Source organism: Sarcophilus harrisii, chromosome 4 (genome assembly GCF_902635505.1).
Source record: "Sarcophilus harrisii chromosome 4, mSarHar1.11, whole genome shotgun sequence".
In the NCBI taxonomy this organism is placed as follows: Eukaryota; Metazoa; Chordata; class Mammalia; order Dasyuromorphia; family Dasyuridae; genus Sarcophilus; species Sarcophilus harrisii.
The window spans coordinates 262184352-262211099 of NC_045429.1; the positions used below are offsets into that span (position 1 = coordinate 262184352).

The 26748-nt window shown below is 32.9% G+C and overlaps 1 long non-coding RNA gene across 1 annotated transcript; it reads left to right on the top strand.

Annotated features, from left to right (window-relative positions):
- LOC116423693 lies at positions 1 to 25964 on the top strand. The gene is made up of 3 exons (XR_004234200.1): positions 1 to 52; positions 840 to 958; positions 25767 to 25964. It is a non-coding gene; the product is annotated as an uncharacterized LOC116423693 (long non-coding RNA).
- Positions 25965 to 26748: the final 784 nt, after the last annotated feature.

Here is a 26748-nt window from a genome sequence, read left to right on the forward strand (position 1 = left end):
GGATGGAATCTTTCAACATTTCCTCACGGTACTCTCTCTATTGTGCCTATAGGTTAGTCTGTTCTATCACCTATACTAGGATGAATAAATGTTTTGAAGGGTATTAATTTTCTAAATTCTATATTTTATTCTAGAATCTAGAATAAAGGTAAAAATTATAAAATCAATCTTGAAAAATAAAACTACAATTCAATAATTTAACAGGCATTTCCTAAGCAAAAGTTCTGAAAATACAAAACAAAAATGAAAATCATCTTTACCCTCTTGAAGCTTGTGTTCTACTATATAAAACTTGGAGAGCAACAAATTCATGTTAGTTTGAATACATTTTCAGTCTATCTTTAATGATGTAGTCTTATTATTAATGATAATAAAGCAACTACATTTAGATTTACACAATTATTAGAACTGTGTGAAAAATTATTGAAGTCACTTAAAATGAAATCAGAAGACTGAAAAAATACAAATACAAGTAATTCATACAGAAAGTGATGATTCTAACTAAGCTCATGAATCATTTTTTAATATGAATCAAACTAGAAAAAAATTAAAAGTATAAGAATTTACTAGAGATAATGATGATAATGTAAATTCAAAAAATACAAGTAAGCAGAAATCCAAAAATCAGTTTTTTCTTTCTTTTGTATATTAAAATTTTAAAAAGTTTGGTTTATATAAACATCACATGCATGAATAATAAGAATATGTTAAGAAAAGTCAGATAATGTTCCTAATTTCTTAAAGTTTAATTGATAAAATTTATTTTTACATTAATTTTTTTTCTAAATATATCTATCCTTATTTTTTCTAAATATATCTATCCTGATCTTATTCTCCAGAATATCCTGGATATTCTGATATCCAGCAAGATATCAGAGGGAGATGAAGGAAGAAGACAAAGGGAAGAAGAGAGGTGCAGAATGATTATAAATTAAAGTATAAAGTCAGGTGAAAGATGGTAAGCTTAGAATGCATAAGTTAGAAATATAGTGTGCAAGGCATTGAATGACAGGAATATAAAATTACATATTATTTGGAAAGACCACAGGGATTTTTTCCCCAGTTTTCTCAAAGAAAATTTTCTTAATAGAGTAATGATGTGAAAGAATTGAATATTAGGAAGATTGTTTAGGCAAGTTATGTAAAATGTTGGAATAATGAACCTAGAAGAAGAAAGATAAATTAGGATTTTATTACAATTGTTCAACTGAGAAATGATGAAGCCCTAAACTGGTAGAAGATTAAAAAGGGATTGTAATTTGGAATGAATAGAATCTGGATACTGATGTTTTCTTGTTATGATCTAACTATAAAATAAGTCTGTAAGGTCATGAATCTCAGTTCCCTCTATTTTAAAATAAGACTAATACTTATGCCTGCATTTTTATTTTTGGGGGAGAGTTTTTTAAATTAAAGCTTTTTATTTACAAAACATATGTATGGGTAATTTTTCAACAATGACCCTTGCAAAACCTTGTGTTCCACATTTTCTCTTTCTTCCCCCACTCCTTTCTCTAGATGGCAAGTAATCCAATACATGTTAAATATGTTAAAATATATGTTAAATCCAATAAATGTATACATATTTATACAATTATCTTGCTGCATGAGAAAAATCAGATCAAAAAGGAAAAAAAAAGCTGAAAAAGAAAACAAAATGCAAGCAAACAAGTGAAAATGCTATGTTGTGGTCTACTTTCAGTTTCCACAGTTCTCTTTCTAGGTATAGATGGCTCTCTATTACAAGATCAAGATCACTGGAACTGGCATCAATCATCTCATTGTTGGAAAGAGTTATATCCATCAGAATTGATCACTGTATAATCTTCTGGTTGCCATGTACAATGATTTCCTGGTTCTGCTTAGTTCACTTAGCATCAGTTCATGTAAGTCTTGTTAGGCCTTTCTAAAATGATCCTGCCGATCATTTCTTTTAGAGCAACAATGTTCCATAATGTTCCTATACCATGACTTTTTCAGCCATTCTCTTAACTCCACTCACTTTCCAATTTCTTGCCACTACAAAAAAGGCTGCCACAAACATTTTTGCACAAGTGGACCCCTTTTTCTCCTTTAAGATCTCTTTGAGATAAAAGCCCAGTAGAAACACTTCTGGATCAAAGGGTACACACAGTTTAATAACGTTTTGAACATAGTTCCAATTGCACACCAGAATGGCTGGATCTTTTCACAATTCCACCAACAATGTATTAGTGTCCCAGTTTCCCCACATTCCCTTCAACATTAGTCATTGTCTTTTCCTGTCATTTTAGCCAATCAGAGATTTGTGTAGTGGTATCTCAGAGTTGTCTTAATTTGCATTTCTTTGACCAATAGTGATTTAGAGCACCTTTTCATATGACTAGAAATGGATTTAATTTCTTCATCTGAAAATTGTCTGGTCATATCCTTTGACCGTTTATCAATTGGAGAATATATGCTGCATTTTTAACTGGTTATGAAGAAAGCCATTTGTAGACTGTGAAATGCCATATAAAAATTAGTGATAATGAGTAAGATAATTGTAAAGAAGTATATGTGCCCAGCTTCAGATAATGACATTAGATTTTTTTTCCCCTTAAATTCAATGGGAACTAATGTAGTATGGTGGCATGACTGTTGGGTATTAGTTCTTTAGTTTTTCTTCAATGTCTCTCATTTGATTTTTGATTTCTTTTTTTGAGATTTTCTATAAATTCTCTCTGGACAGGGAACCATTTTACCCTTCTTGGGGTAGAAGCTTTTTTTTCTTCAATGTCCTTTGAAGATGGGTCTTCCTGTTCCCATAATATGTTTCAATGATGGGGTTCTTTCTTCTTTGCTAGTTCTTTTTTTTTTTTTTTTTTGATAAGAGATTTTAGTGTAAGAACCTCTAATGCTGGGGTGGGAGGGATGGTGCCTCAAGCTTCGCTTCAGTTCTCCCCTCTGACTTGGAATCCCAAACCAAGAGTGCCACCCTCCTGCAAATGCCCAGAGTCCTGTCCCACTGCCTCTGCACTCATAAGTACTGGTTCCTTCTAGTCCAGGGCCTATCTCACCAGTAAGCTGGGGTTTATGTTCCCAATCAGCTACGGTTCACCCTGTCTTCCCAGACTTAAACTCCCACAACAAACAGTCCCAGAAGATAAAAGTTGAGGCTTCAGCCTCAACAAGCTAACCCTGAGTTCTCCACTTGAAGTTTCTGTGGAGCTAGCCCAGAGATATTTGTACTTCAGACAAGTTAAACCTAGCCCAGTGTCTTTCTTCAGATATTGTGGTTGTATCAGGAGGATCCTTGTTCTGCCATAAGTCTTCTTAGTTTTTCTCCATTCTATGTTCATCCTGAGGAGCAAAGTTGTTCTATTTATAGTGGAAATTGGGAAACCTCTTCTGCCATCTTCCCAGAATCCTTCATTCTCCTGGGTATTAGGGTTCAACAAATTTAAGCCAAATGCAATCTCTAAGATCTTGGGTTTTATAATTTTCCTCAATTCAGTAGTCTCTCAGCTTTCCATCTTTCATCATTTTCCTTTTTTTCCCCTTCACAATAATTTAAAAACAGAAATTATTAGGAATAAATATAAAATTATATAGTTCTGTTAAAAATAATCAAAATATAGTATGAAAGTTGGTATGACTTGTAAAAATATCTGGAAATGTTAGTGGGCTGAAGCGTAGCACAACTAAAGCATAGCTAAAAAATTATAAAGCAACTTCATCTCTAAAAATTTAATTCTAAGTGAACTTGGAATTAAGAGAGTCATAGAGAAACAAAGTCTTCTGTACTTTCTTCTAATCAGAATACATCTACAATATTTTACTGAGCTTTGGATATCACACTATGATAAAGATACTGACAAAGTTGAACACATTCAACTAAGGGTGGGTAAGTTGTTGAGATTACTAAAAGTTAGTTGAGAAAACTGAGATGTTTAACCTAAGGAAAAGAAAATTTAGAGATATGGTAGCTTTTTTCAAGCATTTAAAGTGTCCTCAGTGTAGAGAATGGCTTAAAGTTTAGTTTTGCTTCGAAAATTGACAGAAAATTAGGTCAGTCATTATAGAGGAACAGATTTAGTCCTATCTCTTTTTCCTAATTAGAGTAGTATAATAAGAGAGTAGATTTCAAAGAGGTTAACAGGTTATCATCCTCTGGAGTCTGAATATCCATTTGTTGAGGACATTAAAGGGGTTTTCTATTGAGATATAGGTTGGGATATCTTCTAACCTATTGTCCAACTCAAGGTTCCATTTTATGGAAGTCTTCTTTTATGGTACTGGTGAGAATTAGTCAAACCAATAAAAAACATTTTTTTTTTTCAAAAAAAGTAACTTAAAATGTTACTTTATGGAAGTACTCAATACATTTTTCACTCGGAAGAAGGGAAGATTTGAACTGAATCTCCCAGGAAGTCAAGAATTCTAAGAATTTTAGTGTTGAGGACCAAGAACACTTAAGACCTGAAGGATAGACAGTACACATATCCATTTAGGAAATGGAGAGTTGTAGGTTAAGAACAACAATAAAGCCAGGATAGCTGGAGCACAGTTGTATACTTTGTGGGACAGAAGAAAAGCAGGAAGGAAACATTACTACAAAGTCAGAAATCTAAGTATTTTAAACTACATATTTCACTGAAACACTGAAAGACAGGAAGGCATTTCAATATGTGTTTGTGACTTTGGGAGAGGTCATAGAGTGGTACTTTATTTTTAAGGTCTGTTTTTTTTTTTCTTCCACCAAGGGAAGTGGATTTTTATGGGCATAAGGTATTCAATACTTCTAAATTGTGAGTCCTTGGTCCCCAAGCTATAAACAAAATACAGTAATATCAGAATTCTTCCAGATGAGGTTATAAAGAGAATATACACGTTGTTTCAGAATAATTATGAAACCCTTACCTTGTTAATTACTGTACCCACGCTTTAATTATTTCAAAAGCTGTCATTCTTGCTTATGAAAAAAAAATCAAAGTATGTGAAGTTATTTGGCATCATCTATCATTGGAAATGTTAGTCTCATTTTTTTTGAATATACAAATTTCCTTTCAAAAGGGTAGCCTTAAGACATGTAGTCTGTATGCCATTGTGCAAGTAAAATAGAAATAGTTTCTATGAAATGATTTATTCAAATGAGATTTTCAAAATGGGATCTTATATACATCCAATTAATAAGATTATTAAAGACTTATTGTATACTTAGAGTTGGAATGAACATTAGAGGCTATTTAGTTCAACTTATTCATTTTACAAATGATGAAGAGAGGTAATATGGTTTGTCAACAGTGGTGATATGATGCCCAAGGTGACACAGATAGTGAGAAGCATTCTGGCATTCTTTGACTCCAGTTCTTATAGATGGTGTATTTTTCTACATTATAATCTAGTGAGATGTTCTGTGATAGTTGTTTGAAGAGCAAATTTAATCATGGAACAGTTATTATTATTATTATTTTAGTGTACAACAATTTTCCAACACCAACTACTATGTTATAGTGGATTGTGATCTGCATTGGTAGTGAGACTCCCCACATTGATAATAGATCTCTGAAATATTAAACTTACAATTGGTGAGATTTTACTGTATTAAATTTAATTTTTTGCCATATAAATATGCGATATTTGAAATGTTTTAAGATTAATCTTGGTGTGTTGTAGTGGTGATTATACTATAATCACAGGATTAAGAACTGGAACAGCTCTTAGAAGTCATTTTGTCCATCTTCTTTTTTGTTTCTGAGAAAACTAAGTCTCAGAGAGGTTAAAGCTTTACCCAAGGTCACATAGCTACTAAGTGGAAAAAACAGGATTTGAATCCAGGATCCCTGCATTCAGATATAGTACTCTTTCCAATATAATTGGTAGAAGATGTGCAAGAATAGCAGACCAGGCTTTGTTTCACTGCAAGAAATCTACAGTTGAACTATGGCTAGTTAACTGTATTTTTAATTAAAAAAAAAAAGATTCCAGTGTCCAAAGTGCCAATTTCTTTCACAAATTATTTTCTACTTTGCATCTCTGATGGCATTTCCAAAAAATTGACTATGGTTCAATCACAGCCTCTTCTAATTAGAAAAACCTGTTTGAACATGCTGAATTGGCCCTGGCAATGATTATTAAGTTATTTATTTTGAACATTGGGGAATTTCACAGCTACTTTTTACCATCCTCACTGTTTCCAGGTGTTTGCCAACATGCACTTATCAGAATGTTAAATTCCAAAGGTGAATATTGGTTTCATAGTCCTAGCTATTAATCCTTACTTCAGGTGCCCAGTGTGTGAGCTATCAAAGAAACAAAAATAACATATATCCAGTAATAAATGATTCCTTCTTGGCTGGAATTGGCCTACATCAGCATTGCAACTTTCTTCCTCTCAGCTAGTATTGCTAATATGACCATCAATTCATGCTACAAGTTATTAAATGTGAATTCAGACAACTTGTTTTTTTATATGCCTTGCTGCACAAGGGGCAAGAGTACCAATTACCCCCATACTGAGGACAGTAATTTGGTTTATATTGCAGAAACATGTCAAGAATCCATAAAGTGGAGAAAGTTTTATTGGCATTCTTCAATTTTTCTGCTATTCTGAAATGACCCGTGAAAACCACTTAGCAATTTCAGTTAGGGCAGGAAGCAATGGGTTATTTCCTTTGAGCTCTAAGGTGGTGTGAAGGACATCAATTCAAGGTAATGATTCTGATCACTAATGCTCTTAGCAGATTTATCCTGGCTATCTCACCAATTGTATATTATTCTGTATTTCCCCAAGGAGATTGAAACTGAAAGCAATAAAGGTTTAGAAAGCAGAGATGAGAAGGATGGATACAGTGGAAAACATGCTGGATTTGGAGTTAGAAAGCTGGGTTCAAAATCTAGCCACATAACAGACTACTTACATGACTTTGGGCAAGTCCTTTAATTTTGCTGGATCTCTACCTCCTTGTCTGTAAAAAAAAAAAAAAAAGAGCAGCTTAGATTAGATTCCAGATTCTTAAATTATTGGTTGCAACCTTATATGAGGTCATATAATTGAATGTGGAGGTCATGAAATGATGAGTTGTTATCATTAAATTTTGATTTGTATACCTATTTTATATACCTATGTACCCAGGGTCATATAAAAGTTTCTTGGGTAAAAAGGGGTGACAAGTGGAAAAAATTTAAAAATCTCTGGGCTACCTAACCTGTAAATTCCTTTCCACCTCTAAATCCATAATCTTATGATTAATTTAAAATGTATGTAAATCATGGCCCAGATTATAAGTTTACAAAGACTGGATCTAATTTTTCTAAATACCTCAAAAATACCATATTATCCGGCACACTAAATCTTTATTCATTTAATTATGGAAAAAAGTCCATATATAACATATCTAAATTTCTCCATGTCATAAAAGGATTCCCCAAATATTATATCAGTGCGTTATTTTTCTACCTACTTATCTAGGCACCTAGATAAATGTGGTGTGGCACAGTAGATAGCATGTTGTGCCTGAATTCAGAAAATTCAGTTTCCTGAGTTCAAATTTAGCCTCAGATGTTTATTAGCTATATGTACCAGGATAAATTACTTAACCCTGTTTGCTTAAGTTCCTCAGCTGTGAAATGAATTGGAGAAGGAAGAGCTATCTTTTCCAAGAATATCCCAAAAGGGATCATAAAGAGTTGGAAGTGTAGTCCAATAATTTTAAAATTATCCTTCCTGGATCTGATTTTCCAATCAAATTATTCACATTAGTAAAACAACTAATTTGTCAAGCAGATACGAGAGAAAATTTAAAATTGGAATACTCAAAAGCAATGATAAAAAATTTAAAAAAGATCCTAAACATCATCTTTCAAGAAATTATCAGAGCCTTGATATTCCAGAATTATAGGTTAAAATAGAAATTTTAAGATTCCATCAACCACCACCTGAAAGAAATCCCCAAATGAAAACTCCTAGGAATATTATAGCCAAATTCCAGAGCTCTTAGATCAAAGAAAAAATATTTCAAGGAACTAGAAAGAAACAATTCAAGTATTACAGAGTCACAGACAGGGATAACACAACACTTAACAGCTTTTATAAAGGATCAAAGAGCTTAAAATGTGATATTTTGGATGTCAAAGAAGTGAGAAGAAATTACAAATCACTTACCCTCCCAAGTGAGCATAATCACTTGGAAGGAAGGGGGAAAATGGATATTCAACAAAATAGAGGACTTTCAAGCATTCTTGATGAAAAGATCAGAGCTGAATAGAAAATTTAACTTTCAAATACAAGATACAGGAGAAGCATAAAAAAAATAAAGAGTAAAGGAAAACCATGAGGGACTGTTTACACTCCTATATGGGAAAATGATACTCATAAAAACTTTCTCATTATTAGGGCAATTAGGAAGATATATGGACAAAGGGTACAGATTTTTGTTGAATGTGGATGGGTAATACTGTAAAACATAAAATAAAGGCGTGAAGAACAGAAATGCACTGGGAGAAAAGGAAAGAGAGTGGTAAAGAATGGAGTAAATTATCTCACATAAAAGAAAAGTGTGTGTGTGTGTGTGTGTGTGTGTGTGTGTGTGTGTGTGTGTGTAAAAATCATCTTATCTACAAAGAAAGGGGAGGAGAAGGGAACAAGAGAAGGGTGGAAGTGAAACAAAGGACAGATGGAGAAGGGGGTACTTAGAAGCAAAACACCTTTGAGGAGATATGGGTGAAAGGAAAGAGAAAGCGGAATAATTAAGGCAGGGGAAATAGGATGGAGAGAAATACATTTAGATTATATATAAATTGCATTCAGATAAATTAATCAAAGCAGTCTATAGCTATATGCTATTGATTAGAGAAATGCAAATTGAAACAATTCTGAGGAACAACTTCATACCTAATTGATTGGTTAATATAACAGAAAAGAAGAATGACAAAAGTTGAAGGAGATGTGAGGAAAATGAGACATTAATGCATTGTTATTGTAGTTAAGAACTGATTTAATTATTATATAGAGCAATTTGGAACTATGCTCAAAGGGCTATAAAACCATGCATATTCTTTTACTGAGAAGTGCTATTACTAGCTTTATATCCAAAAAGAGACCAAAAAAAAAAAAAAAAAAAAAAAAAGGGAAACAAAGATCTATACGTACACAAATATTTTTAGCAGGTTTTCTCTGAGGGCAGAAAGAAGGAAATTGGGAGAATGCCCATTAATTGAGGAGTGGCTAAACAAACTGCGCCATATGATTGTGATAGAATTGTGCTATAAGAAATGATGAGCAAGATGCTCTCAGAAAACCCTGGGAAGGCTTTCATGAGCTGATGCAAAGTGAAATGTACTATGTATAAAATAATAATAATATTATAAAATGATTAGCTAAGAATAATTTATTTATTCTCAGAAATGCAATGAACCAAGCCAACTCTGAAGAACTTATGATGAAAAATGGTATCCATCCCCAGACAAAGAACTGATGGTATTCGAATACAGTTTGAAATAGACTTTATTTTATTTTATTTCTTTTTGTTGGGGTTTTTTTGAATTATGTTTTTTTTCACAACATGATTAATATGAGAATATGTTTTACATGACTACCCAAGTATAATCTACATTGAGTTGCTTGTTTCTCAATGAGGGCAATGAGGGTGGGGTGGAAGGAAAAGAATTTAGAATTCAAAATTTTAAAATGAAAGTTTAAAGTTCTTTTTACAAAGTCCTGACAAATGCAGGAGGGGAGTGTAGGAAAACTGGCACAATAATGCATTGTTGATGAAGTAGTGAAGTGATCTAACCATTCTGGATATCTATTTGGAACTGTTTTCCAAAGGCTATAAAACTGTGCATACTATCTGATCCAGCAGTGCCACTATTGTGTCTGTATTCCAAAAAAATCATAAAAGAGAAAAAAGGATCCACATGTGCAAAAATGTTTGCAGCAGCTCTTTTTGTGGTGGCAAGAAATTAGAAAATGAATAGATGTCCAATAATTGAGGAATGATTGAATAAGTTATAGTATATGAAAAAAATGGAATATTATTATTTTATAAAAATGAGGAACAGGCGCATTTTAGAAATGCTAGGGAATATTTACATGAACTGATAATCAGAGAAGCCAGCAGAACAAGGAAAATAATTGTACACACCAACAATAAGATTATATGATGATCAACTATGACAGATTTTGGTTCTTCTTAGTGATTCAGTAATCCAAGGCAATCCCAATAAATTTTGGGTGGAAAGCACCATCTGCATCCAGCGGGAGAACTATGGAGACTGAATGTAAATCAACATATACTATTTTCACTTTTTTTTTCTTGTGGTTTTTTCCTTTTGTTAGAATTTTTTTCCACAATATGATTCTTAAGGAAATATATAAAAATGAATGTACATGCATAACAAAAAGTTCTTGTATGTAACTGAGGAAAATAAAAATAATGATAAAAATGATTTTTACATGTAATTGGGAAAAATGAAATATTAAATAAAGAATTAAACATTACTGAAAAAACTGAACAGATCTTCCTGTCTATCAATGTCTAAGCATTGCCGTTTTGGAGTTACTAGCTTTGATATATATGTTTTCTGCATATTTTCTTTCCTATCATTGTACTCTAAGTTTATCTACTTTTTCATGGATGTAATATACATTTGTGGTAGAACGTATCACAGGTTGGGGACAAGGTGGAATTTATAGCCATCATTTCTGTATCTGACAATCATTACTCTGAAGCCTTTGCTCTACTCCCCTCCCCTCCAAAAAAAAATCTCTCTGGGCTATTTGCTTGGAAAGAGAAAAGGGAAAAGCATTTAATTAATTATTTGTTTTTTTTGTTTGATTATTACTATGTGCTAAAAATTGTGCCAATTTGTAAACATCTCATTTTTTTTGGCCACTATTCTAAGGGTTCCATTGGTAGATCCAAGTTGCTATATTTCAAAAATTATACTTTTTTGAGTTCCAACTGGTGTACTTCTCATTAATAAGAAGTCAGTAGATACACTATCTCTTAGCAAATCTATTTTTTGAAATGACATAAGACCAGTAACCACAATCCTCCTCACACCTTGAGATAAGGTGAATTCTATTACAAATACATGTAGCAAACATGAAAAAAGTAGACATAAACCTATAGTGTAATGGTAGGAAAAAACATAAGTTCACAAACTCACAACTCAAGAACTGCAGTGTTAGAAATCTTTTCTCTCCTCAACATTTTGGTGGTTCATCTCTCATTTGCAAAGGCATCTTCATTCTTATAGGGAACAGCTTCTGGGAGAAATATAGTAATAATCCTGAGGTCTCCAATCTTAGAGTGCTATTGTTCTGCAATATGTCAATGATTCTAAAGTCTCCTGGCCTTAGGAATACTATAGTATAATTCTACAAACATTGTTTACTGTCAGATAGACAATCTGTTGATCAGTAACAATCAAATTCCTGAGACAGTAGTAAATAGACCACCCCCCACACCTACATGTAAGCCATAAAATTAGCAAATAAGTAACATGAAGCTCTGGTCTTTCTAAATTTGTCCTATTAATTTATCTTATTACTCCTGATGCTTTATTAGTTTCTTTTGGAACTTAGCCTGCTTCAATTGGTGTTATAATTATAATTAACTTTGTCCCTTGACTTGGACATGAGTTCAAGTCTGCAAATTCTTTTGAGATACCTTGTGACTCTGGTTTGCAACCCCAACCTTTTGGAGTCTGTTTTGAACCTCAGCAATTACACAATGGGTCTTCTTTTCTGCTGCCCAAGTAATATGCTCCTTAAGACTATTTCCTTCATTCTTTGGCTGTCTTTCAACATCTGAATTTGCCTGGAGTATGTTTCTACTCATTTGAACTCTTTCAAAAGTTCAAAAATTTCAAAGTACCTTGAACTCTTTCAAAGCAATAACTTCTACCGTTGGAATGTTTCTCTCTTAGAAAATTACTGGTAGATAATGAGGTGGGAGGAGAGAATAAAAAAAAATCCTTTTCTTCTTACTTATTCTACTGATGTCTCCACAAAGCCCTTTCAGACTTGGAAAGCTCTTTGAATTGAATTCTGTCCCTAAACCCCTGCTCATCCTGTGATGATACTTCATTTAATTCTCTGAAAGAACAATGTTTATTTATATTTATATTTATATAAAATATTTAAAGATCTTTGTATTTACATCTTGATAATACTTTGTGATTACATTCTGGTCTTTTGGAGCTAAGTGGGTTTGGTCAAAGGTTAATCCTAGTACATAAGAAAATTTTAAAAAAAGACTAGGTTGTCAATGATGATTCAGATCAGTCCAATTTTCTTGCCCTTCTGTTAACTCTTCTACAGAGCTCTAAAATCCTTCTCTTTCATAGCCCAATCTTATCATTTGAACTACCTTTGGAAATTAATAAACTTGAGGTTAGTATATAGGCAACAATCCAGCATTCATGAGTCACTTTTCCTACAGAGATTTATGCAAACTCTGGGGATCTTAGTGCTATTTTATAGTTTGGTCACCCCTAGAAGGGAAACAGACTTAAAATTCCTGGATAGACCTGGATGAATGAATTAAATTTTGTGGGAAATATGAGAATTAGTTTTTTTTTTCTTTTTAGATAACCTGGTATCTCCCTTTACTAGTCTTCCTCATCCATAGTCATCACTTAACTTTACCTACCTCTCTAAGTACTCCATGTGGTTATTTAACATTTCTACTTCTTGCTCAGATTACAGTAATCAAATCAATATCAGTGTTACTTCTGAAAATGGAATGATCAATTGCCCAAGACTTCACTCAAAATTTTAATGATTCTCTAGGCAAAACTTTCTTCTCTGCCTAATACTTCTCTTTATATATTATTTCAAATTATATATGTTATATCTATATTTATATATCTATATCTATATATATAATATATATTTTGAGAGCAGTAACTATTTCACCTTTTATATTTGTATCCCTAGTGCTAAGCACTCTGCCTATCTCAAAGCAAAAAGTTTATACTTATTCATATTTCCCCAAATAAACTGCCAACTTGAAGGACTATATCTTTCTCTTAAATATACTTTTAATTCATTTACTTTTTCATACTTTTCATTCATTCCTTCTTTTGTACCTCTTCACTTTTGTTCATATTGTTTTCTCAGCTTGTAAAGCCCTTCCTACTGCTCTTTATACATTTTTTGATTCTAAATGTAATTCATTTTATACTATACCACATTGCTAAGGACTTAGTAGTTTATTGTGGATATGAGTTCCTTTTTCTCATTTTGTGCACCTGCCGAATCATTATAAGAACAGTTCCTGCCAGGAGGATAACGAAATTAAAGTTTAAGAAATCATTAAACACAGATCATAATGATAGAATTTCGATCATCTTCTATAATCATTATTCCTTCAAGTTCTTATGTTAGAGTTACCAGAAAAACTTGGGTTCCTGTCATTTGAAATTCTAACAAGTTGCCTGCAAAGCTGATTCTAGCAAGTTGATCCTGCAAAGGACCACTATGCCAAAAACAAAACAAAACTAACCATTGGGTCATCTGTCAGGGAGAAATAGACTTTGCTGATGCATAAATCGAGATATGTATTCTGTCTTTGCTCTAATTTTAAAACTCAATTTCCCCCACTCTCTAGTTGTAATCCATGTTTTCTGTCTGTATCACTGCTCTAATTAGGTGGAGTAGAAGAGCTGAATTGGAAGGGATGTCACTAAAAAATAAAACTGCTGTGTAGAGGTAATACTTCATCCAAGGAGTTGCATAATTCTGAGAGGAAGGAACTTGTTAGTTTGTTTTTTAAATGATGCTTTCTATTCCTTACTAAACAACACCTGTAAATAAAAGATGACATTTTGACTTGCTTCTGTAGGGCAATTAAAAGTGCCAAAAATCAGATACTATTGAAGCTTTAAGGTTCAAAATCTCCCTACTCTCAATTTCTCTTTTTCAAACAATATAGGAAAGATAAACTGAAAATGTCCTTTGCTCCATTTTTAAGAACAGCAATTTCAAAACCAAAAGAGGCTGCCAATCTTTATTTTTCTTGATTTTAGAAGACAGACTGGCAGCATTGCTGAAAAGAGTTACAAAATTCCAAGAATCTTTCTGATAAGCCATAGGCTATGATTTTGTTAAGAACTCTTTCTCCTATAATGAATTCTCTATGAATCCATTCTCATACCTAAATTTAACTGTTTCTGAGTCATTGATAGAGCCCTGGCAGAATAGTGATATCCAAGAGATAAGATTTCAGAGATCTATGAACACTATCATTCTTTCTCTACTTATTCTTTAAAATCATAACCTATTACTTTGGTTTAACAGTTTTTTCCATTTAAAGCACAAATTGTCACAGTGTAGTGTACCAAGCCTAGAGTCAGGAAGCCCAGAGTTCAAATATTTACTCAGACACTTACTAGTTAAGTGATACTGGCATTTTTATTTTTAATATTATATATATATATAATATTATGATTCCTCATAGTAGTAGTATTGATATTTATTCTGTAGTGTCAATAAATCAGTCTCTTTCCTTTTAGTTCCTTAAGAGAAAAGATGAGATTATTTCATCTTTCTTTTTATATCACTACTACCTCACACAGTATCTGGTACATGATAAACAATAATAACTAATAGCTAACATTTATATAGTGCTTACTTTATGTCAGGCACTTCAGATTTTTTATCTTAGTATTTGAAGGTGAATTTGAACTCAAGTCCTCCTGACTCTATGCCCAACACTCCTATTTTCTCTTCTGTAAAATGACCTTGAATTCTAAAGTCTCTTTCAACTAGAAATGTGTGATAATTCAATAAGTTGAAAAACTTAGAAATGGCTACCTTATGAGTCTTCCATAATTGTTGCCTGATAAAAATGGTGATAATTGATAGATAAAAGGGCCCCAGGAAGGAAGGTCTTTATAAAGGTAAGTGAACAACCATTTTTTATAGCATGGTTTACTTGCATTAGAGCAAACCTCACAATTGCTTACCTAAACTTTACAAAGCAAGAACAAACAGATAAATAAACAAATAAATAAGGAGGACAGCATTTAAGGGAAAGGACTTTGCTCCCCATCTCATGTTACATTCTCCTAAAAAAAAGCTAGTGTCAATGATTCTTCAGATTTTATTGATTTTAATTCATGAAAGACTTCAAACATTTGATCCAAAGATTATATTTAAAGCGTTTTCCCTCTTACATTATTGTTTTCCTTTTGTAGCTAGAACTTGAAGTCTTGGATTGTCAACCATATTCAGGATTTTAAGGCTTGACAGTCTCCTATCCAGATAGTTAAGTGTACCTACACTCCTGCTGGGGTCCTGCTATGGATCTTGAAGATAGTTCAAGCTATGGATACAGTTCTAACTGTATGTTGAAACCAGTTCAAAAAGAGCGATTAAATAAAGATCATTTGAATACTTCCTCAGTAACACGACTAACACAATTTTGCCTTCCTTATTGTTTGATGGAAAATTAAATCAACAATGAGAATTTTAAAGGAAAAAATTATTTATGTGGAAATTGGGGTGGGAGCATTGTAAATTTGAAAATGACCTTCCAAAATCATATCAGGAAAACCATTATTCAGGACTTTCTTATGGGGAGCACATCTGGTCCTTGAAGCTACAACAAAACAGGAGCAAATTTGTGTTCGAAATGGATATTTTGGGCAGTATAATTGGAATGATGTAACTTTATGAATATGCACAGTGATTTTTCTTCATAATTTTTAAGATGTAAAAGGAAAAGAGAGTGGGGGTGTTTTGTACTTAGCTTATGCTTATGGCTAAAGAAATGTTTTTGGGGGTAGGGGTTGGGTAGTTGAAAGGGGAAGGCTATGAATTCTATAGGCAAAAGGGTAATAAAAGCAGTACTTATATATGTCATATATTTACACATGCATAAGTTATATTAGGTACAAAGTACTTAGTGCCTGTCCTGGCACAGAGGATGAAAAAGAATGAATGTAAAGGAATTTATTAAACTATATGTGCTCAAAATATTTTTTAGACTTTTTTTCTCTGACCATATGATTGTGTATTGTGCAGCAAAAAAACTTTTTCCCATTATGTGATTCTGACACTAATAGTAAATCTCATCTGTTTGGAAAATATGTATTTAATTCATTTTTCTTGTGCTCCACTAGGGATAGGCATTTTTAAAATCCATTTAACAAAATGAAAAGTCCATGAACTTCATTAGTCTGGAAACAATTTTAATATGCATAAAACAACTAATAACCCAGCAGGGCCAGTCATTACCTTAATATAATTTTTGACCCATAACTATCACCCTTTCTCTCTTTTTTAAAAAAAAGGCAATTCTTTTTTTTTTTTTTTAAGTTGCATCAAAGATAGGAAAGCATTTGATTGATTGCTAAGCACATGGTAGGCATTCAATAAAGGCTTGTTGCATTAGTCACTTCAGTTTTGCTATTGTGAACCTGAGTTTTGCACCATAGAATAAGACTTCTCTTGTTCTTGTCTAGCTGACAATATGCCCCAATATAGCTGGAACTCTTGACTTTACGTAGAAGAATCTTTTGGTACTGAATTGTATGAGTTAGTAATTCAAGTGCCATGATTATGAACCCTAGGATTTTTTAGTGACTATTTCTATCTAGGGTTTGCTTTCTTGATCATAAGCAAGATCTTATTTTATCTTGTTATAAAACTTCATTATTGTTGTTGTTGTTGCCTTATTGAGGGTAGAGATGATACTGAGATTTGAAAGGCTATGCCAGTTATACAAACTCTTGTAAACTCTACCATATGGGAAAGGCTTTGAAAATGAGTGGGTGACCAACTGCATGTTTCTAGCTTAAAGACCAGATTGGCTAAATGCTGAGAAGATATCACCAAAAGGAGCTACTTTAGAAAAATAGTGTCATATATATTCATCCTCCTATGGATTAGAAAATTGTAATCTGTCTGGATCCCACCCTAGCAACATCAAAATTTAATTGTCCCTTCCAATCTTAGAGTTGTGTTTAGGGATGATAATAATAATTATGACTATTGATATTATTATACTATTATTGTCATCATTTTTAAATCAAACCATTAATTTAATTGGTTAAGAAATTTCTTGTGAGTAAATGCTTTCTATTAGAACTGGTTAGTACTTTCTGTAATTACAATCTTAAGAGTGTTCCTGGGGAAACTGACAAGTCAAGTTACTTGCTGAGGGACATTCAATTGTCCAAAATAAGAAGCAGAACTCAAGCTCAGTCCCTAGCTCCTTGCTTGCTTTCTATTCATGACTGCAGCATGGTGCCTTTCAACTGGAATTTATATACTTTAAAGTTTGCAAAGCAATTATCATACAATATTCCATTTGATCTTTACAAATTACCTCCAAAACTTATTACCTGTATGACTTTGGACAAATCATTTAAGCTCCTTGAGACTTCATTTTCTCATTTATAAAATGAAAAGATTGGATTGTAGGTCCCTCAGGTCTCTTCCATCTCTGTTCTGTGATCTTTTGATCATACATTATCAATAGTATAATAAAATCTGAGAAACCCTGTGAAATCAACATTATTTCACCCCCCCCCCCCCATTGTATAGCTACATCATCTGAGGTTGATAGACATGAAATAACTTGCTTAGGCTCATGTAGTCTCTATGAAATGGGATATACGTTTTTGTCTTCCTAGTTCTAAGTTCAAATTTGTATATATTCCCTCAGGCTACCTACAAAGAACATCACAGGGATATCATGGGTGAAATTTAAAACACTAAGAATTTTGTGGATTGAAGTATCAAATTGGGAAGCAATGAGTTTTTCTCCAGAATGAATCCCATTTTTGATGTTTTCTGTTTATGCTTCTAACCCCTGAACTATAATATCTTTCAGGGGATACTTGACTAGACACATAAGCAATGTGTTCTGTCCTTTAGAAAATAAACATTTCTATTGACATCCATTTTTACATGATTATGGTACTTCAGTCTCTGTTCTATATCATTCTTTTGGGAAAGCTTCTAAGTTTAACCCAAATTTCTGAACTAGAAGTCTGAATAAAAAAGAACTGAGTGGTGAACATAGAATATTTGTAGCTATTAATGACTGAAATATTCTGAGAAGGAACTGCTTAAGAGAATGCTTCAGTAGGGAATTATTATTATTATTAATTCTAGGAAGGATTAAGCCTTCTGTCATGGAAAACCCATGGAAGAACCTCCTGTGCAGTCTTTATTAATCACAAGGCAGTTATAATTATAGCATCCTAAGGAGGGAATGAGTCAGAAAAAAAAGTTACAAATTACAATTACTTTGTGCAAATATACTGTAATGCCAGAGAAACTGAGTCAAGATAGAGATTAGAGAAGTTTTAATATTTTATTTAGAAGGAGAGATTGGGTTGGGGAAAAAACAGGATCCATGTTACCCCAGTGGCTGAATCGGACTCTTGTCTCAAAGCATCCAGCAGCAAATGATGGATAACAGGGATTCTTATAGAGCTCCAGTGATCGGGGGAACAAAGCAGAGTGGGAGTGAACACTTATGAGCGGGAACTTGGAATGGACCGTAATTCCATTCTGACAGGTTGGAGGTAAGGAAGGATCATAAATCTTGATAAGTTGGGAGTGCTATGAACCATTCAGTCTGAGGTAGGAGATATCTCCTACCACCCCACCCCCCCCATCCCCAATCTGAGAAATCACCATTTGCAGTTTATGGCTCTATGGAATACTAGTGGTCAGACCTAATTACCTCCATCTTAATGGTCAGAAAGGGGGATTGCCATCAGAGGGACTGCGGCAGAACAATTCAGGGAAAGTGAGGCAGAACAATGAAAGGAAACTGATATAACAGTATTGGTTCCATTTCTGTCTTGAAATTGCTTTCTAGAGAGGTGTGTGTGTGTATGTGTGTGTGAAATTGTGCACATGTATCTTTATTGAATGGGACTCTTCAATTTAGTAATTAGGACCTCTGTTTTTGTGACTTTGGAAAAGGATTTTGGAGCCCTATATAACTTCAAGCAGAAATTTTGACCAAAAAGATTGTCCAGCTCGTGTTCCCTTTAAAGTAAAGTAAATTTTGTGACTTCTTCTATCAAAATATACAATCAAATCTTAAAATAAAGAGAATCTTAAAAGTCCTCTAATTCAATTTTTTCATTTGATAACTGCTAGTGTTTTCCTTCTATACAAAGTTGTTTCATGTTGTCTTTCCCATAAGAATATGAACTCCCTGAAGGCAGGAACTTGTTTTTCCTGTGCCTAGTTCAATGCCTATCACACATTAAACACTTTTATTTAATAATTAATTAATTTAACATTCAATAATCTAATAATTTATTATCTCAATCACATGTAAAAGTTTTTAACATTAATATAAAAAAATTATGTTCCCAAGGCACTTTTGCATAATTCATTTCATTTCATTGATTGATTGATAAGGAACCTACTTCAGTGTGACTAAGGATTTTATATTACTTACCCTTTCTTGAGCCTCAGTTTCCTCAACAATAATATCCAAATGTTACAATGACTGCTTTGCAGGATTGATGTGAGGAAAAGGCCTGGCAAACGTTCAAGTGTTATTAAAATGCACATTATTGGTAGAATGAATTATATATAGGGATTGGACCTGCAATTTCATTGCTATAATAAACTTCCTAGATGAAGAAATATTTTCTAACAAAATCAGGGCCATAATTCTATATCTTAAAGTATCAACATTTTCCAAAACCCTTGACTTAATCAGTGTAACATAGTTACACTATATGACAGGAAGGGTTTGAACCCAGGTCTCTAGCTCCTATATAGTACTGTCCCTCTTATGATGATATCATTATTAAAATTAATAATAATAATTTAAGTGACTTCCTAAAGTTTATCTTGCTAATTAAGGGTCAGTTTGGTTTAATGAATAGAAGCCCATACACACATGGACTCATAAAAACACATAGACCTGTCACGAGTAAAAGGTAGAAGCCCAATTTTTGAGTCATATCTACCTAGGTTCAAATGTTTCCTCTGATATCAACTGATTGTGTTTCAACTGTCCACTTGTTAAATCTATTAATGCCTAAAGATAATCATTCAGGTAATAAAATATAGACAAGTTTCTAATCTTCAAAGTGGAAGAAGTCTCCATACTTTCTTTCCCATATTGATCTTCCTCATATTGAGGAAGTCATAGATCCTAAAACCAATACACATATATATTTGCATTTATATACATGTATATAATGTATTGCAAAATTCTTAGTGTTGTTTTAACCTACTAAAATTTAGGACTAAGCTAAAATTTTTGAATCACTTTGGATATGCACTTATACACAATAAATATACATGCACATATATGCATACATATACAAATATATATTTGTATGTATAGTTGTTAATGGTAAATAATTTTGTTTTCTTTTTGTAAAGTGGGGCTATTAGACTGACTGTGACAAATATTGTATTCCTTCTTTGGATAAAAGGTGTCATTCAATTTCATTCTGATTATGATTTTTCAGGAGTAGGCAGATTGAATCCTCTAGCTACACTCTTTGGACTCTTATTTGCATCAGTAAATTGGGAGGGATGTCAAATGTCTCAGCTATAAAGTGTATTATCACTGCAGATTGGAAATGGAAAGCAGAATACAAATACATATCATGGAGCCAGAGAGAAAGCATAAACAAAACCTAGAACAATTCTTGGCACTTTGCAAACACTAAATAAATAATTGTTTCAGAGAGTGGTGTTTGAATCTCACAAATTTCTAGTTGGAAGATAGGGATAATAAAGAATTGGAATCCTATACCTTTGTGCAAAATCATCTACCCCCTTTATGTCTTAATGCTATTGCCATCACTGGATCATAAAAACATAGACTTTTTGAGTGGAAAGGAAACTCTGAGCTTGAGTCTAACCCCCTCATTTTACAGATGAGGAATCTGAGGTCCAAAGACTCTCCAGGCTTCTCCAGGGTTACATAGTGACTATCAATTGGGACATTCATACTCAAATCTTTCTGATTCTAAATTCAGTGCTCCATTCACTATACTAGGCTGTCTTAAGCAGTTTCTATACTACAGTCAACCTTTGTTGTCTTCTTCCTAATACTTCAATGAAGGGAATGTATTTCCCTATCCCTAGTAGCAGTAATTGAGTATTTCTCACTGTGAATTTAATCGTAATGATGGCTTCTTTACTGTTCTTAAATGTATCTTTAAAATATCTCTATATTTTTATGTTCAATCTTCCCCAAATGTAAGCGACCTAGTTCCTTTCAGCATTTAATTTCTACTCCCACACTTCAGGGGTTTCACAATCTCATTGATGTGGAAATTCTACCTCATTTTCTAGATATCAATCTACCTATAAGCTGTCCATGTCCTTTCATCTGTATTCCTCTATGAGTTGCTACAAAATGATCCAACTAGCATGCTGGGAGCCTTTCTCACATTGTCTTTTCTTTACCTAATTACAAATGGTTCATATCAATTGTGCATTGGTTAGCTCTCACTCTCAACATATCAGAGGCCCATCTGCTTAGTCATCTATTTCTTTTAGACAGCTCATGAAAGTCATGAAAATGACTAAATATGGAGTAATTTTTAAAAAATAGTATTTTATTCTCCAAATATATACAAAGATAGTTTTCAAAACTCACCTTTAAAAAACCTTGTGTTGGAAATTTTTCTCCCTTTTTTCTCCACTATCCCCGCCCTAAGACAGCAAACTCCAATATAAGTTAAACATGTGAAATTCTACTAAACATATTTCCATATTTATTATGCTGCACAAAAAAACTCAAAGAGAGAAAAAACCATAAGAAAAAAAGCAAACACACATCAACAACAAAAAAGATGAAAATACTATGCTTTGATCACATTACTCTCCATAGCTCTCTTGCTGGAGTGGATTTCACTTTCCATTACAAGTCTATTGGAATTGCCTTGAATCACCTCATTGTTGAAAAGAGCAAAATGATATGGAGTAAGAAGTAAATCCAAAATCCTTCATACTTGAAGTGATTTGCATTATTTCCACTTGTGCAATGAGAAAAGGTTTAAAAGGAAATGTTTCACACTGAAAGAGGCAGGACCATTTATATCTTTGCCACCTTTGACTTTTAGAATCCCATTATTTTCTCTTCCTTCTTCATCAACTGCCAAGAATTTGTTATCCAAAATGTAATCAGTGATACACTCAGTTTTAAATTAAATTAAACACATTTAGCCTCAAACAAAACACAAAGGAACAGTTTAATGTGCAGTACTCAAAGCACACACTCAGCCAGCATAGCTCAAACATTGCTTTTAAATTTTTTCTGATGATTGCATATATTTAATATATTTTAGTTCAGAATGTCTGCTTGTACATGGGTTTTATTTCCATTAATACTTTAACAATGATGTTGTAATTTCTTGTTTTGGCTCCTCAATGCTTTTCTCCTTTCCTTCTCCCTACATTTTTTTTTTTTTTGGTTTATTTCATTGAAACCATGAAATGGGGGGTGGTGGTAGAATTTAATACTTTTCATTGGGTCATGTTTTATAATATAATTTAGTAATTATAAGTAATATAGTTTTGTCCCCCCTGGGCTGTGTAGGCTGAGAGATTAGACCCATAAATCTATATGCCAGTGCTTAAATATTTGTCTATGCAGACAAGCTTATTAGTATTTTAATAATCTTCTACTACTTGAAGGAATGATGTAGTTGGTGAGCAGCTGTGTTTGCTACTCTACTGGGGACAGAAAAAGAAATAAATGAGCTAAAAACAAGTTTTGCAAAGTAAACACTAGTCACCAGTAGGCAGTGGGGTGCAAGTGTTATAATGCTCATCACATTTTACATGACTAGGGAAACTGAGGCTCATATAAGCATGATTACTTGTTCAAGGTTATATAGGTAACTGCTAAGGCCAGAATTCAAACATGTGTCTTTTAATTTTGTGTATTTCATATTCTTTCAATTTAAATTATGCTACTTCTTAGTAAGAAAGAACTTACCAACCGGTGTGAAAGGCAATGAAATGAATGAATTATCAAGCTAAGTTCTATAAAATTTTTGCCAGGAAATTGACAACCAAATTGAATTTATTACTTTAGGAGAATGAATAGAATAATCATTTTTAGAGGACCTGGGTCCTAACCCTAAATCTGATGTTGTGATCTTGGAAAAATTACTCAGCTTCACCTAACCTCAGTTTTGCTATCTATAATATGAAGGTGTTGGACTAGTCAACCTCTGAGTTTCCTACCAATAATTGCAGTTGCTTGATGCAAAGAAAAAGTAATGATCGCAACTGTCTTCTTTGCTGCTATCCTGACTAAGAAGGAACTTTAGCAGACACAACAATTTTATAGATAGATAAAACGTAGGTGAAATAATAGACTTAGAGTTCAAATAATAGCATATTAACAACTGAAAGAACTAACAAGATAGAGAAATTGCTTATTATGACTGTTACTCCCACCGTGATGATGCAACTAAGGCATATATAAAGTAGTTTAGAACTGTATCCTTACTTTTTAAAAAGGTTATTCTCCTTTACTTCTTTAAAATGATTTTTATTTTATTTTTCCCAGTTACATGTAAAAATTTTTTTACATTTGTTTTTAAAGTTTTTAGTTCCATATGCTCTCTTTCCTCTCTATCTCTTTCCTCTCCCATTTGACGAAGCACATGTGAAGTTATACAAAACATTTCCATAAAAATCATATTGTAAAAGAAAACATAGATTCTCCCTACCCCACAAAAAATCCTCAAGAAAAATAAAGTTTAAAAAAAGGATGCTTCAATGTGTTTTTAAGCACAATTAGTTCCTTCTTTGGGTATGGATAGCATTTGTAATTATAAGTCTTTCAGAGTAGTGTTGGATCATTGTATTTCTGAGAATAGCAAAGTTATTCATAGCTGATCATCCCACATTTCTATTACTTTATCCACAATACATTTCACTTGACATGAGCTCATGGAGGATTTTCCAGGTTTGTCTGAGAGCATTTCTGAGAGAGAGAGAGAGAGACCTGAGAGGTCATCATCGTTAATAGTATTCCATCATAATCTCATACCACAATTTATTCATTCATTCCCCAATTGATGGACATTCTCTCAATTTCCAATTTTTGCCCTGAGAAAAGAGCTGCTATATATAATTTTGTATACATAAGTCCTTTTCACCTTTGAAAAATCTCTTTTGGGATACATGCATAGTAGTGGTATTATTAGATCAAAGTGTATAATAATCCCTTTGTCATAATTCCAAATTGCTCTAAGGAATAGTTAAATCAAAAACTATGTTTTTTCTAAGAGGCATTCAGTTTATTTCAAACACCTTGGATTAAGGTAGAAAAAATGTTTAAAGCTAATCTGCTGAACTCACAACCCCCAGATTGATTCTTTTGGTTCCACACTGAATCTCATCAACTTTATAGAATTTAGGAAATGGACAGTTTAACAAGGAACATGTGACGTGATATTTACTGCTTCTTCAAAGACTTACCTGTTCAGGGTCACTGAACTATGCTAGCTTGCATCAAACTTTTTGGATTTGATGTTAATGGCCTCCCAATGTACCATGTATGCTTCCATTTTAGATATGGAAGTTTCTTCAGAAAAAGAAAGGCATTGGCTTTAGGAGCTGTTCAACAGTAGGTGACCAGGAAAAAACTGGCAGGCATGATTTATATCTGACTACTAGGTAACAAAATTATATATATACATATATATATATATATATATATATATATATATATACACACACACACACACACACATACACACACATATGAAATTGTCCAATGGGAGATAATGTGATGTGAGGAAAAGTATTATAAACCATAAAGTATTAATTAAATGTTCATTATTAGTAGTATTCAATTATATATAAAGATTGGAGATCCAGGCCTATAGCTCTACATCTTAAAATATTAAAGTTTTATAGAACACTTAACTGACTTGTTTATAGTACAGTTTTATATCCCAAATTCAGTCTCATACAACTGAATGACAGCAACAAGGGAAGCTAGGTAGTATGTGGATAAAGTACTAGCTCTGGAGTCAGGAAAATCTAATTTCAATTCTAGCCTCAGATACCTTCTAGCTGTGTAATTCTGGGAAAGTCACTTAATCTGCTTCAGTTTCTCATCTATACAATGAGAAGGAAATGGCAAACCACATGTGTATCTTTGTCAAGAAAACTCAAAAGAAATCATCAAATATCACATAATTGAAGCAATGTAGAAATAACAATAATAGGAAATTGTGCAAATTCTTCCAAACTCAGATCATATTATATGATTCAAGGATTTTTAGAGTTAGAAAAAATTTTTTCAAGAGAATTGTTTAGCCCAACCTCCACCCCAACACCATTTATTAGCTTCTCAATTTAGTGTTCACCCAGCTCTTACTGAATGAAATTTGAGCACTCTACTTCCCCAGCTGCTTTATTTCTCTAGATATCATTTCCCTAATTTTATGGCAAAAGAAACTGAAGCTCATGGATATGAAGCAACTTGCTCATGATCCTAAAATTAGTGAATATCAGAGGCAAGCTTTTAAACTACTTCTGTCCTGATATCAAATCCAGCACTTTCCCCACAAAACCATACTGCAAGTAAGTATAATAACAGTTTAGGAATAGACTTTAGGTACTCTGTAAAAGCTCAAACTATCTTCTTACTGTAGGAGTTGTAGGTTTGCTTAATGCTTGTAAAGGTTTTTGAGTATTTAGTTTAAAATATTCATATGTCACTTCCCAGAGTCTTGACTCTGTAATAAAAATGATACCCATAATATTCACTTGTCAAGATGGTCATTACTAAGGCTCAGTCAATTTTTGATGAATGTTGCAGGACCCTTCATTCAGCCTGATTGAATCCTTGATGCTTGAAGTAATGAGAACTTGGATGATTTCAAATCATGCAGCTGTTTCAACAAATAAGAAAATTTGTGTGTACAAAATGAGAGGGATACCTGAAGATTTGAAGAAAAATTTCCTTCTTGGGAAGTATAGAATGGAAAGATGAAAGACTTCTAGTAGCCAGGTATGTCAATAGACTAGACAAAGAAACAAGAAAAAGAAAAACAAATTAAATATGTCTAGATATTAGTGTTTTTCTTATCAATAAGGCAAAGTATTATAAAAGATACATCTCAGGAGGCTACTTCTTTAACTTGTCAAAATCTCCTTCGGTGGGTAAAATGAATGCCTGATTTTCTGGAGAGACTTTTTTAAAGCACAGAAAGACATTGTTTCCCTCTAAACTTATTATTTTAAAGGATACACTTTCCTAAGCAAGTGAAAGATATTTAGGGTAAATACATATAGATGTTGCCAATGGATAGAACCAGTAAAGGCCTACAGTATAAGCGTAATAGTTATATGTAAAGTACTTGTACTGTGCCTTATAGTTTGCAAAGAGCTTTACAAGTTTTTCATTTTATCCTTAAAATAATATTTGAAGATAGATACTATTGTTATTATCCCCATTTACAACTGAGCAATAAGAAGTTAAGTCTCTTGCCCAAATTTACATACCTAATGCCAGAAACAGACATGAATCAATACAAAAACACTATAATTTTATTTTGAATTAAAAACAAACCTATACATACTTACAAACTATACATATACTATCTATACACATACTATCATCTCTGTTTTCATTGCCTGATCACAAGAAGATGATACAATGGATAGAACCATGGGGCTAGTGTTAAGACTTGAGTTCAAATTCAGTCTCATGCACTTACTAGCTTTGTGAGTAGGAGCAAAGTATCTAACTTTTATTTATCTCAGTTTCTTCAGTTGTAAAATAAAGATAATAATACTAA